Source organism: Terrapene carolina, unplaced genomic scaffold, assembly GCF_002925995.2.
Source record: "Terrapene carolina triunguis isolate 2854851 unplaced genomic scaffold, T_m_triunguis-2.0 Scaffold85, whole genome shotgun sequence".
In the NCBI taxonomy this organism is placed as follows: Eukaryota; Metazoa; Chordata; order Testudines; family Emydidae; genus Terrapene; species Terrapene triunguis.
In genome coordinates, this window is record NW_020664436.1 from 33,422,441 (window position 1) to 33,438,899 (window position 16,459).

Here is a 16,459-nt window from a genome sequence, read left to right on the forward strand (position 1 = left end):
AATCAGGTCTAAGTGCTTAGTCCTGCTGTGGGACAGTGTTTCTGTGGAAGAGACGGCCCAGACTGCACTAGCAGCGAGGTTCCGCCCCCTCCTCCCCCCGAGAGCTCAGCTGAAATCACTGAGAACTGGGTGGAACCTCAAGAGACCAACTCGCAGAGGTCATAGTGGCAAGTGGCAGCAGTAGGTGACTGCGCAGGGCCATTGGCAACAGAGTGGTGGAGTGAATGGTGGCACAACAAACACAGTGGCCAAAGTGAACAGTGAGCAGCTGGAGGAACGAGCAAGGTGCCTTCTTGCCCCCTACCTGGGAGGTGTACTCACGTGAAAGCACCTCTGAACTCTGAGTCTCCACTGACCAAGGACAACACCGGTGAGTGGGGTGCGGTGGAGGGGAAAGTGAGGGGCATGTTAAATAAACATTTGTTTGTTGGACTATATTTTAGTGACTTTGCTCCAGAATGCTAGATTTGTGACTGAGAATGGAAACTTATATAAATATGTTTCCTAGTAGGCCAAGATTTTTAAAATGCATTATTTGCCAAGGTTGTTATCTCACATCATTGCTATCTTGAGAGGTCATTATGTTGGGGAGTTTCTGTACTAAACATTTTTATTAGTATAATTAATTTTTACATAAGAATGGTCATACTGGGTCAGACCAATGGTCCATATAGCTCAGTATCCTGTCTTCCAACAGTGGTCAAGGCCAAGTGCTTCAGAGGGAATGAACAGAACAGGGAATCATCAAGTGATCCATCCCCTGTTGCCCATTCCCAGCTTCTGGCAAACAGGCTAGGGACACTCAGAGCATGGTGTTGCATTCCTCCCCATCCTGGCTAATAGTCACTGATGGACCTATTCTCCAGGAATTTATCTAGTTCTTTTTTTAATCCTGTTATAGTTTTGGTCTTCACAGCATCCCCTGGCAAAAAGTTCCACGGGTTGACTTATGTTGCGTGAAGAAGTGCTTCCTTTTGTTTTTTTAAAACCTGCTGCCTATTAATTTATTGGGTGACTACTAGTTCTTGTGTTTTGTGAAGGATTAAATAACATTTCCTTATTCACTTTCTTCACACCAGTCAAGATTTTATAGACCTCTATCATATCCCCGCTCAGTCGTCTCTTTTCTAAGCTGAAAATTCCCAGTCATTTTAATCTCTCCTCCTGTTTCATACCCCTAATCATTTTAGTTGCCCATCTCTGTACCTTTTCCAATTCCAATATATCTTTTTTGGGATGGGGTGACCAGATCTGCACACAGTATTCAAGGTGTGCACGTACCATGGATTTACATAGAGGCAATATGATATTTTCTGTCTTATTATCTATCCCTTTCTTAATGATTCCCAACATTCTGTTTGCTTTTTTGACTGCAGCTGCACATTGAGTGGATGTTTTCAGAAAACTATCCATAATGACTCCAAGATCTCTTTCTTGAGTGTTAACAGCTAATTCAGACTCCATCATTTTGTATGTATAGTTGAGATTGTTTTCCAATGTGCATTACTTTGCATTTATCAACATTGAATTTCATCTGCCATTTTGTTGCCCAGTCACCCAGTTTTGTGAGATCCCTTTGTAACTCTTCACAGTCTCCCTGGGACTTAACTATCTTGAATAGTTTTGTATCATCTGCAAATTTTGCCACCTCACTGTTTACCCATTTTTCCAGATCATTTATGAATATGTTGAACAGTAATGGTCCCAGTACCGACCCCTCAGGGATACCACTATTTATCTCTCTCCATTCTGAAAACTGATAATTTATTCCTACCCTTTGTTTCCCATCTTTTAACCAGTTACTGATCCATGAGAGGACTTCCCTCTTATCCCACGAGGGCTTACTTTTCAAAAGTCAATTTAAATTAAATACATTTTTTTTTAAATTATATTTTTTTAGAAATATAGACCTATTATGTGTTTTGGTGTAACTTGCATTATCCTTATGTTAAATTTGCATTATCCTAACAAAACATTTACTTTATTCATATCTCTTTTAAATGTTGCAGGTCAAAGTGAAAATGAAAAGACAAAAAACAATACAATAATTTTTCCACTCAAAGGCCTCAAAAACTAACCAAGGTGAAGAACACATCAAGAACCAAGAATATATCAACATGTCATCTGAAGGTTCAAGTGGTATATCTACATCCGACCAGCCCGAAGCACAAATACAGCTACCTACTGAAGAAACAGTGTCTCCAAAACCTAAAGGCAGTTCCCGATGTTTGTCGGTCAAAGTGTTCCCATTTATTGAAGTTACAAAAGATGGCTACTGGTGCACCTCTTGCAAAAAATCTTACAAAGAAGGAAATTTTCCCAATGCTATAATTGGTAAAAGTGGAGGAGTTTGGTTTGTCAAACCGATCAGCAAAGCCAATGCTGACAAACTACGTGAAAAGGCTGCAAAACACCAGGCCTCTGGAGTGTATCAACATGCAGAAAGCCTTATAAGCCCACTTTCAAAGCCAATTTTAGAAGTATTTAATGAGTCTTAAGAATGCTGGAGACACAACACAGTTTATGCGAACAAACATGGCTGTGGCATCCTACTTTCTATTTAAGCAAGAGATACCACACACTACAAACTGGAGGCCAATGTTAAGTGCATTGTCACTTGTTCATCCTGAAGTTGATCACTGGTTCCGAACAAGACCAGCAAATGCTCACTATCTTTCTGTAAGAAACTCAACTGACTGGCTAGAAGCATGCGGTGCAACAGTGAAAGATTCAACAGTTGAAAAAGTGAAGAACTCTCACCACATGCAAAAAATTTGCATACATGGCTGATGAATGCACTGATGCAAATGGGCATCAAGTATTAAGTCATTGTGTATGTTATCTTGATGTCAGGGGAGGCCAGTAGATGCATTTCTAGATGTTCAAGTTATAGAAGACATATCGGCTGCATCTGTGACAACCCACATCTTAGAAGAGTTAAATGCTTGTCAATTGGACCCCAAACAGATGGCTGCTCGTGCATTTGATGGAGCTGCAAACGTCTCTGGAAGACATGGTGGAGTACAAGCTTTTTTCAGAGAAAAGTGTAACCCCAATCTCTCCTATACACACTGCAGAGGCCATCTACTCCAACTAGCACTAGTACGAGCTGTAGAATCTTCAAAGACATTTAAAAAGCTATAAATTTAATGTCTTCATTATATTCTTTTTTCAGCAAGAGTCCAAAAAAATGAATATCTTGGAAAATATAGAAGATACAGTGGAACTGAAGTTCAAATTAGTCCAACCTGGGAAAACCCACTGGCTTTCTCATGAGCGATCCTTGGCTGTTGTCTTAAAATTACTCCAGCTGTTATTACTGGCTTTGGAAAGTATCTACCAAGATGGGATGGATCTAAGTAGTGAGGCTGGTGGATTACTTTTGCTACTATGTTCAGAGAAGACTATTGCCATTCTCTCTCTTGTAAGTCTACTGTTGAAACCACTTGGGTCATTAAACAATGCCATCCAGGCATCTGCTACAACAGTAGTAGATCTTTGTCCAGCAATAGAAGCTACATTTGGATCAATCAGAGATCTATCCATTGAAAAAGTACTGGAAGAAGCAAAGACTTCAGTCCAGAAGTTGACTAATGAAGGCATTTATATTGAATCCTTAAGTGAAGAAGACAAGAAGTGTTTGTTAAGACAACTGAAAAAGTACACAGACTTGATTCTTTAAAATCTACAACAGCGACTTCTAGATTCTACTCAACCTCTACGTAGGTTTTACAGATGCCTGTCCCATAAAACACCAACAGTTGAGTGGAGTGAGGCACCACCAGCAATGGGGCTGCCATGTGATTAGGACAGAATAGAGAATTTGAACACAGAGTGGAACATCATACGACGAATGAATGAAGATTTGACTTCAACTTCTTTTTTATCATTACTAGTGGCTCGACCCAATCTTTGTTCTGTTTCCTGGGATGAAAGAAGTAGGAATTCATCTCTTGCTACTCCCAGTCACAACAGCTACAGTTGAGCGTTCTTTTTCATCATTGAATAGAATTTTGTGTTCTGAAAGAAGTCACCTTCTGCCTGATCATGTGAATGAACTAATAAGCATATCAACTGAAAGAATGGAAGTACCAGACACACGAGAAGCCACCAAAGATGAACGCATTGCATTCAAGAAGTTCATTAACAGAGTTGCGCAAAATTATAACAAGAAACCAAGAAGGATGTAGACGTAGTGCTTCATAGAAGGCTTGAGTAGCCAACTTTAATTTGTGTGATGATTTTAAAACATGAGCTAAATCTAATAAAATGGTCATGAAACATTTTTCAGTTTTTACTATGGTGCCATACAGCCCACCTTCACCCTCATAGTCTCACCCCTCATCAGCTCTGACCCACCCCCTGTAAATTCGAACACCCCCACCCCAATTTCAATTCCTGGGGAGGCCACTGATCTGTAATACCATCTAAAAGACTGTCAGATGACGTGGAGGGTCCTTCTAAAATCTTCCTCTAGTTAAAGAGAAAGGGAACAAGGCTGTTGTTAAAACGAAAGACTTCCTTACTACTTTATATTTCAAATGCTTTAACTGTTTTTCTGTATCTTTAATGAAAGGTTAAAAAGATTTGAATGATGTGTTTGTCATGGTACTAAGCAGGCTGAAGTCTCTGTATACCAAATCCCGAACCAGGTAATGTTGAACAGTGACAGGGTTATATTAGCACCTTGAGGTCCATATATTCCATAACTTAGTTATATGCAGAATATGTGTCTTTTGCAACAAATTAATATTGCCTGGTTTTGCGTTTCATTATCGACCAGAAACTTGGCCCAGGGCTGTGGTTTGGGTGCAAGGAAGGATTTATGCTTTTTGGGTAGAATCCAGTGGAAATTTACAAACCCAAGGCATTTAAGATCCAGGGTTTTGGTTTGGGCCTTTATAAAGATGTAACCTTCTGCCAGGTGGACACAGCAGTGAGAAGGGCTGGGTTCAGTATCTAGGGTTTCTTTTTAACAATACAACACAGAACTGGTTCAAGCCCCCACCCAGTAACCTAGGAAAATTACACACCACCCCCTAGGCATCTCCAAGAGGCAATACTTCCCCTCTTGTAAGCACTGAGTCTGTGTGTAGAAAAGAAACTTAAGAGTTACAGAGACTAACAGAAGGCCTGGAACGGGAAATTTTCTCTCTTCTACAACTTTTTTATACAGCCTTCTACTTCAACATCTGTGAGCATGTTTGTTTTGCTATGTGGCTGGTTTATTGGGTAGATCTGGGGTCATTATTTTCCCTTTTAATTTTAAGCATTATTTCCCCATCTTCTGTGAAGGAAATAGCTGATCAGATAGTTCTTTGCTGTACCTGAAAACCAAAAGCAAAAGCAAATCAAAGAAAAAAGGGAAGTTTAAAAGAAATTTTACTTTGCTGACTATCATCTGACAAGATTTCTTTGCACTTTATATCAGCTCCTAAGAATGGTCTATTCAAATTTATCTTAATTTTTATCCCTTGAAATTATCTGGGAACACACACAATTGTTACTTTACATTCTTGATAAGATCAGAGTTTAGGGTTCTGGGAAAGAATAATATTTTCTCTGCATTGTGAGTGACAGGTTTGTTTAGATTTGAGCACAGCATTATTGTCAAATTGTTCAGTTGGACTGCACACTCTGTTATCTGAAACATAATAAAGTAGATCTGACTAGATAATGGTGCAGGGAGGGGACCCTGGCTGGACTTTTACATGAATCTAGCTGTATCGACCCTGTCCAAACTCAATGCAACAGATGTTTTCTCCCACTTGATATCCCTCTTACCAGATGTTTCCTCTCTTTGTTATTCCTCCTGTGTGTCTAGATTCCAATAAAGTTTGGTTCTCATGAAACCAGGCTTAAAATATAATTATTGTAGAAAAAACAACAGGACTTATACAAATACTTGTTATAACAAACCTTGTAGGTTATAAACACAAAAATACATTAAAATAGCATTAAGGTTATGACTCAAATCAACAAGTCAAGAGATTCAAAAGAATGGCATGAGAAATTATAAAGACGCATGGACACACATTCCAGACACCCCACTCAGCTGCTAAACTGCATATAGAAGATGTATTATCAGGATTAGAGCTCATGATTTTGTACTCCAAAGTATAAGCCTTTGCTGTCTGAGAACCGCCATCAGCTACCAGGAGCTGTAAATGTTAGAGAAGGAGCCATTAGAATTTCAGTATTTGCCAACTAGATCTCTCCAATTCTAAGCATGGGGGGAAATACTCTCATACTGTCTGGTAAGTGTTGACAAATGCTGAGTTGTTAATGATGATCGGTCTCAGCATTCCTGGTGCCACCTCCTTCCCTGTTCTGAAAGCCCCTGAGCCCAGCTAAAGTATTCAAAGATGCTGGTCCACTCCCATCATGAGAATAATTTCCTCACTATCAGTTGAAATTAATTCTCTATTGACTTGAACCCTTAGGCTTGGGGGAAGGAGGTTCTACAGCCACCAGCTTCTGGCAAAATATACATCCCTGCAAAGCAGGGCATGGTTGATGGCAGCTGAGGGGAGCAGCAGGTTTTCTCAGTACCTAGTTCCACTCAGTAAAGCAGAGTCTTTCCACATAGGCCTGGCAGCCTCTGGTTCTGACTGTCGCCAATTACAGGTGGGCAGGATCCCCTGGCCTGCAAGAGAACTTGCTCCTTGTCCTTAATCTCTCCTGTGTGTGATGTGTAATAGGAGAATCACAGCAGCCATTTCTGAGGTGGGCCCTGTGTATAATGCCCCCTTATGCTGTATCTGTAAAAAAAAAATCCCATGCCACTGGTTCTGCAACTTTGGCCCCAGTGTGCTGTCGTTAGGCTCAAAGGGTTCCAAGCTACTTGCACCAGATAAAGGCATAGGCAGGGCCAGCACTGGATGTTCTGTCACCCAGGTCAGAAAATGTTTTTGCTGCCCCCCATCAATGGCAGAGAAAAGAAAGAGTTGATTTGTCACCCCCAGAAGGTGGCACCCACTCACCCACCCCTGTACATGCACTACTTGGACACAAGGCAGGTAGATATTCATTCATCTTGACGTCTGTGCAGTAGAATAGGTAGCCCCCTCACTGAGTCATCTACTGCTGGGCTCTATATTTAAACTGGTCTTTTCCCTTGTGACTAGATTCTCACCTGTGCTAGGTTTTATTTTTATCTGTAACTTAAGAACTAAGCTGTTTTAGTCATTTATTTATTTAATTTCATGAGCTGCCCTTACTTTAGTCCATGAAGTACTAACTGCCTGTGCCTCACAGCTCAGACTCCCTTCTGTTCACTCTCACCTTGAGAATGGACTCTCACTAGCCAGCTCTGTATTGGTATATTACCAGTACAAAGCACAAAGGCCTTGTTCCTCCCACTCATGCTCTTACAATCAGCCAGGCTTACCTCTGACTCTTCCATTTCAAAAACTCAGACTTCAAAGAGACTAGTTCAAAGAGGTAAAAAAAAGCTCTACAGCGAGGCACTGGGGACACTACATTCTCTCCTTTTACACTTCATGGAATTTCTTCTCACCAGTTCTGAAATAAAATAGGTCACAATGGGTCATATAACAACAGAGGATGTCCCAGACAGAACATGTTTGCCATTATCTTTTGAGTCATATGCCACCCCTGATATGTCTGCCTTCCATGTGGCAGAAACTGATTATTGAAAAGTTTTCATGCATGCTCATCCATAGGCTTTTGCAAGGGAAAAAATCTTTGACCTACCATGCCTTTTTAAAATGAGGTGGGGAGGGAAATGTACAAATGTATCAGAACAAAATCTAATCTACTCACTTTATTCACATTCTCAGAATTGTTCTCATTGGCACTGAAAATTAAAGGCAGAATCCTGAAAACAATTACTCACCTGAGTAGTCCCATTGAAGTCAATGGGATTAAAGGGAGTAAGGACTACATGTGTGAGTAAGGGGTTTGCAGGACCTGAACCAAAATTACCACGGCAATAGTATTTTTGTTCAAAAATGTAAAGCCCATCTTTTCCTTCTTGTTTCATCATTCCCTGAACTATCATGCTGTAACTGTACCAGCCATCAAAAATTAAGGTACTGCTCACTTGATATTTAAATTCCCGTGGCAGCTCTTATAAGAGCTGGGGTGTTAACCCCAAGATCCTTGCTGAGATTACATCCTCAATCTCTCTCTCCCCTTGCAGTTTCAGTTGGCTTTACGACAATCTTTCGGTGGTGAAAGACATGAATACAGGATTATGGCCCCAGGCCTGCAAGCCCTATCCCAGATGCGTATTCTTTATTCACCCAAGTAGCTCCATTAGGGTCAAGGGATACTTTTCATAGGAATATAGGTTTGTAGGCTCGGACTCTATGGTTTCACTATGCGCTGTGAAGAAAGCCCTCCTTACAGCACAGATATCTGATATAATAATAGTAACGAGAATGTTGAAAAACACTGACAAAATACAACTCTTTTTCATTTCAAGGTCACTCCAATACACAAGTCCCCCTTGAAAGAGCAAATCTCACCACTCAGATGGTTATGCAGAGTAAATATGTTATTTTTAAGCATCATTAAAATGTATTTTATTAACACAAACCCTCACACTTTGGCATTACACTTCTTGTATTGGCAGTGCTACCCACACAAGCTGCTGAGGGTAAATAAAGGTTGGAAGACAGTTGATGAGTGGAAAAACATAGAACAAATCACTGAAAAGATAATGCTACGAAGGAGCAAACGAAAACAAGTACAGCGAGATGTTCAAAGGTAGCATTGAAAGTTTGTTCCTTCCCATCCGCCTGATATTTATTACCTTTTCAAAACAAACCCTCAACTGAAAGCAAAAAATTTGGCCTGCTGCTAGCTTTCCAATTAAACTAATTGCAGAGGGAAATTCTAATTGGATTTAAGTACCAGCAAGCAATTCATCTTGGCAAATGTATACAGAATCTGAGCTGCAATGGCAAAACTACACAAAAAGTTCACAGATGTTTTTGCTTAGTGTGTTGCAAGGGGCTTGATCATACTACCCTTGAAGTTATTGGAAAAACTCCCATTGACTTCAACAGGAATCAGAGCAGGCCCCAAGGCCCAGCAGACAGCTGTATACTTCACTGAGTGTCAAGGACCAAGGACAAAGTTACTGTGACAACAAAAAGAAATAGGGCTTGACCCAAATCCCTTTGAAATCCATGCAAGTCTTCCCTGGACTTTAATGAGAGTTTAACCAGGCGTATAAAAGGCAGTTCAATCATGAGAGCTCAGGTCCCTCCTACCTCTTCACAGATCGTTTTTGTCAAAAAATCCTTGAACGTCAATTTACTGAAGGTGGGTCATCTGATTGCTTCTCTGCTGCAGCAGGTGCACTATTGCTACTAACTTGCCCAACAATAAAAATGAATGGAACATACTGAATCGGTTTCTTCAAATACTTGAGTCCTGAAAAATCATACCAGAAACTTGGAGGGAGGACAGATTTTCTCTGAATTTGCCGTAGGGATTCATTACTAGTTACTACTCACAAGGCCAGATTTTACCTGCTTCTCAATATCTTTTATTTAGGAAAAAAACGATGGGCTACTGCTTATCAGCCAGCTAAACAAAACTATCTCCGCCTGCCAAATAAAAACAATTTAAGATTTATGAAAAAATAAAAAGAGTTGAGTACTTTACTACTTCTACAGAAGTGCAAAAATGATTCTTACCCTAGAAGCCAAAAGAACTTGTATGAATCATCTGAGTAAAGACATTCAACGTGAATTCTCTCTCATTATCCTCAAGTGCCATAATGTTTAAATAACCTTTTATATGGCTCTGGGGAATCTACGCTTGCCCCTAACATCTCTGACAGAGACCCTGATTCACCAATCCATCCTTATTTAGCAAAGTGCTTAAACATGTGATTAACTTTAAACATGTGATTAAATCCCACCAACTTTAATATAATTTATGCACATGCTCAATGTTAAGCATGTTGTGACAGAATATAGCCTGGTGTTCACACCCTGCACACTAATGTAATAATGTTTGTACAGGATATGCCTTGTGAAGTATCACTTAAAAAACTCATAATTTGTTGATCAATAATAGCATGGCAAAATGCACATAACAGCATTATATGTGAAGTTATAAACATAATGAGATCATGACTAATAGTATGTTTTCCAGATAAATCTGGGGACTGGCCAAACCAAAGGGCAAGCTGATGCCTCAGCCAGGTGTAAACACAGCTGATGGACAATTACCTGCTAAATGGCCATTCTTTGGCAGGAAAGGGGGCTGGGGCAAAAATCTACATCTTAGCAAAGAAACAGCGTGGAGTTTCCTTCCACACACACTGCTTGTTGCCTTGCTCCCAGCTGGAAATGCTTCTCAAAGGTGGGACAGGACTACAAAAAGAAGGGGCAGACACCCCAAAACATCCTCCTCTCTCTCCCTGCTGATCGCATTCTCTGCACCTGAAAAGATAAAGGACGTAGCTGTTGGACTCTGGGGCCAGGGACCTGACCTAAAGAGTTTGGTCAGTATGACTGCTGAAAGCATACAGCGAGAAAACTTTGCTCTGAATCTAATACAGTTCATTAAATTAGGCACAAGTAGTGTTTTATGTTTTTTTCTTGTAATCATTTCTGACTTTTATGACTCACCAATTATACTCACTTAAAACCTCTTTCTAGTTAATACTTGTTTTACTGTTTTATCTAATCCAGTGTATTTAAATTGGAATGTCTGGATTCTCTATTTAAAATAATAAGATGCCATATTATTCCCTTAAAGGAATAATGGATTTAATATATTTGTATTGTCCAGAAAAAGTCTGGGCAGTACAGAACATACATTTCTGAGGGATGATCTGGGACTGGAGGTGTGTTGGGGTCACCCTGCAGTATAAGCAAGGCTGGCAAAAGCCAAGGTGCGGCTGTCTGGCTGAAGCACACACAGACATAGCTGGGAGTGACTTACATCCTGGAGGCTGTTTGTGAGCAGTCCAGGTTGCTATAGCAGCAAGGCATTGTAAAGCTTACAGGGCAGGGGTGACACCAGGGGCAAAAGCCAGAGTACTGTATGTCACAGTGTGCTTACAAGTGTTGCTGAAAAGGGATGGACTTAAGTAGCACTTGCTTAAGTGCTTTGCTGAATCAGGGCCAGAGTGTCTTTTTGCATTCCCCTCACCAGTCCTCTGTGCTGTACCATTTATGTCAACCTTGATATCCCTCATGGCTTTTCTTCTCATTAATATTTCTGTGCCTTCTTCCATGTGGCCCCTTGTTCTTAGTCTGCCTGGAATCTGTTTAACAATCCTCTACCCTCTTCTCTTTCAAAACATACATAAATGCCCTGCGTCTGCAGCATCATCTACGCAAAAATCTCCTACAGAGTTACTGTTTACTCTCTTAGGTCACATTTTATTAATTAAATTTTCATATCTGCAAAATTTACTCTTTTTTCTGCTATAAGATGCTATAAATAAATATTGAGTGGCCAGTCAAAGAACAAAATTATAAAAAGGCAACTTCTGAGCCTGAACAACTTCTTCAGAGATCGGCGAATGGAAAACTCTGCATATTGTCATTCTTTGAAGGCCGTGTTCACTTTCAGGCATGCTAAGATCCAATGGGGATTTAAGTGGCATTGTACGAGTGGGATGAGGTCTTAACCAACCACCCTGTGCCCAGAACTCTCAGTTATTGATATCAGCAGTAGCGTTATTCTTGAAAACATGAAGATAAAGTAGGGTTTATGCATATGGAACAAAAAGAACAGGAGTACTTATGGCACCTTAGAGACTAACAAATTTATTTGAGCGTAAGCTTTCGTGGGCTACAGCCCACTTCATCAAATGCATAGAATGGAACATACAGTGAGAAGATAAATATATATACACATACAGAGAACATGAAAAGGTGGAAGAGGAGCTATTATCAACAGGAGAAAAAAATGTTTTGTAGTGATAATCAAGATGGCCCATTTCAGACAGTTGACAAAAAGGTGTAAGGATACTTAACATGGGGAAATAGATTCAATTTGTGTAATGACCCAGCCACTCCCAGTCTCTATTCAAGCCAAAGTTAATGGTATCTAGATTGCATATTAATTCAAGTTCAGCAGTTTCTCGTTGGAGTCTGTTTTTGAAGCTTTTCTGTTGCAAAACTACCACCTTTCAGTCTCCTGCCGATAATAGCTCATCTTAATTAATTAGCCTCTTAGTGTTGGTATGGCAACTTCCACCTTTTCATGTTCTCTGTATGTATATATATCTTCTCACTGTTCCATTCTATGCATCGGATGAAGTGGGCTGTAGCCCACGAAAGCTTATGCTCAAATAAATTTGTTAGTCTCTAAGGTGCCACAAGTACTCCTGTTCTTTTTGCGGATACAGACTAACACGGCTGCTACTCTGAAACCTGGCATATGGAACAGTGTCAGACCAAAATAATTACTAACCTATCTGATTGAAGAACTACATTACTAGAGGAACCACAGCGTTGTGATGTCTATCAAGCGAGTTCTGGCATGGGATTCAATGTGAGGAGATCAAGGGCTAGATTCACAAAGAAATGTAGGTGTCACAACTCTGAGCGTCCCTACACCTCACTTTTAGGCTTGTGGAAAATCACTGGGTTTAACAAAGCCTGAGCTCGGCTCCTATGCAATGAATGGGGAGAGACAGGAGCCTGCAAATGGGATCCACAAAAGCCAGCACACTAGGCGGGGAGATGACAAGCAAAGGGGTGTGTGCTAAATCCTGCCCCCTTCTCAGAGCTAGCGGCTAGGTTCAGGCTGCAGAGAGGTGCCCATCTCTGTTTGGGATTCTCAGCTGCAAACCCTCTCTAGGTGTTGGGCATCTATGCTGTTTTAGCAAGAAGCCCAGGGGGCAAGAGGACAATGATGACAACCTCTCTTCAAACTCTTAGCCCAGTGCTCAGGTTATTCACCTGAGATGTGGGAGACATCTGGCTCTACTCCCCTCTTCCCCTGAGGGGGAGAAGGGAGTTGATCAGGGCTCTTCCACCTTCAAGGTGAGTGCACTAGTCACTGGGCTACAGGATATTCTGATGTGGGGCTCCCTCATTCTCTCTTGCTGAAGCTGCTCCCCTGTGGATAAATAATTTAAAAAGTCATTGGAACCAGGGGACTGGACCCTGGGTCTCCCACAGGAGTGTGCTAACCACCAGGCTACAGCTCCAGTCTCATGCTCACTTGCTTGCTCGCTGGCCCAATGACTTTTTCAATTAGTCACAGTGGAACAGCTTTGACTGGAGAGACTGAGAGAGCCCCCAGATCAGAATATGCCATAGCCCAGTGGTTAGTGCACTCATGTGAGAGGTGAGAGATCCTTGTTCAGATCCCTTTCCTCTCCCTCCCCCCAGGTGGAATGGGGACTTGAGCAAGAGATTTCCCACATCCCAGGTGAGTGCCCTAATAACCACTGGCCTAAAAGTTATAAGGGAGGTCCCTCTCCCCACCTTGCCTGGCCATTTTGTATCAGCTTGTTTAGAGGGGCCCAATTCAGTAGGTAAGCTCTCAGCATGCTTACCAGATCAGGCCCCCTAAGCAAGTTAGGCAGAGGAATGCCTATCTGCCCCCAATTCATGCCTTGTCCTGGGACGGTTAGGTGTGTAAGTCCTTTTGTGAATCTAGCCCCTGGTTTCTATTCCCATCTGTGACCCTTTGGGCAAGTCACTTAAGCTCTTTTTTACTCAGATTCCCTATCTTGGAAAATGAGGAGCACTATACTCACCCACTTTTAGAAAACACTTTGAGATCTATGGATAAAAAGTGCCACTGTTTAAGTACAAAACATTATTATATTATTATTGGCTTGGATCTGTATTGTGAACTACAATCAATTTTCTAGAGCAGGTTGTTACTTTTAACTTCATTTAAGTATTAAATGAAGATCCCTTAAAAAGACTATAAACATGTATCAGAGGCTCCAGGAGTTCAGTGTACAGGAACACTTAACTCAGCTTTTGGAGTGTTGACATATTTCATAGCAGGCGTGATAATACATTACTTTCTATAAACTAAAGAGATTACTGATTATACACAGTAAAAGTGTCTCAATAGACAACTGCTTTAATTAACCTACTGCAGCAGGGCAATATAGTCTTCTGATAAGAGATATAGTAACTCTCCATTCAAACGGGTGTTCCAGATTCTTTCACCTTCTCCTTATATCCCCTCAGTAAGCATCAGAGGGAACACAGACCTTGCTCTGCACTAGGGGAGGACAGGCTAGAGCTATGGGTCAATGACTGAACTGAAAAAACCCAGCTGAAGTACAAGATACACCACAAGGAGACAGAACTGACCTGGCGGATGGGAGCCTGATCAGACTGGGCCACACACAGGGGGGACAGCCAGACCAGACACAGAAGGGCTTTGTAACAGACTAGTCCCAGGTGTGGATGGGAACCATGGCTTCCAGGAGAACTAAGCAAGGGCTAATGCAATGCAGCTTTATAATGATTAAAGTGACAGCATTTTCCACCTCTAACACATGCTTTTGAGTCTAGGGCTAGATGTTCAACAAACTGACCTTCAGATGACTCCAAATCTTCCTGTTTAATCTTTTAGGCCCAGATTCTGGGCTTCCCTGTGGGCCAGCCTGCCAGCATATAGGGACCACAAACCCTGCTGATCTACCCCTAGGGGATACATCTGGCACAGGGAGGATTCTCCTGTGGCATAGGGGCAGTGGAACAGCCCTATATTGCTCCCCCACTTGCAGTTCCTGGCATGGGGTCATGCTGGGACATACCCAGGGGAGAAAAGGAGGACAGAGTGCATTTCCAAGATGCCTTTATGCACCTGCCCTTGTATTTATTTTGGTTTGTTTTAGTATTGGCTTTAAATATAAATAAGTGTGTAATAGGTGTAAACTTAAACGGATGTTTGCTAGTGGACACAGTTACTGCAAAGTGCATGCGTATAGCACTTAAGGTCATCTCTCAGTCTCTTACAGGTTCTCATCTCCTGACTTTGACATGCAATAGTCTGGGCTACACATAGTTTAAAAGCTCCCTGTGAACAGGAAAAAATCTGATCTTTTATTATGCCATATAGAAATTGTTAATGTCAAAATAGTGCCCATATTTGTGACTTGCCGGGTAGTGTCCATGGATGGCGAACGATTACAGGATTAGAAAACATGGTTTATAGGGATAGTCTCAAGAAGCTCAATCTACTTAGCTTAACAAAGGGAAGGTTAAGGGGTGACTTGATTGCAATTATAAGTATCTACATGGGGAACAAATATTTAATAGACCCTTCAATCTAGCGGAGAAAGGTGTAAAATGACCCAATGGGTGGAATCTGAACCTAAACAAATTCAGACTTGAAATAAGGGATACATTTTTAACAATGAGAGTAATTAATGATTGGAACAATTTACCAAGGGTCATGGTGGATTCTCCAGCACTGACCATTTTTAAATCAAGACTGGATGCTTTTCTAAAAGATCTGCGCTAGGAGTTATTTTGGGGAAGTTCGATGGCCTGTGCTATTCAGGAGGTCAGACTAGATCATCACAATGTTCCCTTCTGGCCTTAGAATCTCAGCATAGAACAGGAGCACAACATGAATGATCTCAAAAGACAGAAGAGACTGAAGGGAAAATTGAGATTTCTTTATAGCTTTAGCATAAGCCCGGATGTTAGCATTGTATAATCAGGTTACATGACATAAACGGAATGTATACACATGAGTAGAACATGGTTTAGGGCTAGTCTCTGAGCTAAGCCTCCCAGGAGGTGCAGGGAACAAAGCACAGCCCAGGAGGAAGGGGAGGAAAAGGAGGTTTTAAGGCCAACATTACGTGCCCCAAATTCTGTTCGCTCTGGAGATTAGTACACCCCCAGCATACGTTAGAACAGCCAGAGGTGTTGCTCTAATTTATGGACCTTTGGCCCCTATTGGCTGCTCTGCAATCCAGAATAGCTACTTTATTCTGTGGCCATTCCCCTGCCATCTCTCCCACCGTCAGCACACCCTGTACTGGAGGCTCTGAGGAAGTTTCCCTGGTGCCATTGGGCCAGATTTGTGAAGATATTTAGCCACCTAAAGATGCAGATAGGTGCCTAGTGGGATTTTCCAAAGCACCTAGGCACAACACTCCCAATGGTTAGGTACCTAGGTGCTTTGGAAAACCCCACTAGGCATCTATATGCATCTTTAGCTGGCTGAATACCTTTAAAAATCTGGAAATGGGGTCTGTATACACTGCCAGCGCAGCATATAGGGGCTAGAATCTGTTATACTTGAGGGTATAAAAATCACAGGCCCCTATGAACAATGAAGAACACAATGTGCATTTATAATGCTTATGGACTCAGATAACAGAGGAATAATTGTCTAGCCTATATCATATACTAACAAATCAACAGATGCTATGTAAAACACCAAGCATAATCTTCCAAGCCCGTAACACACAAAACAAGCTAACAACCAACAGCAGAGTTTGCGTCACATAAGAATCAAAGCTTGATTT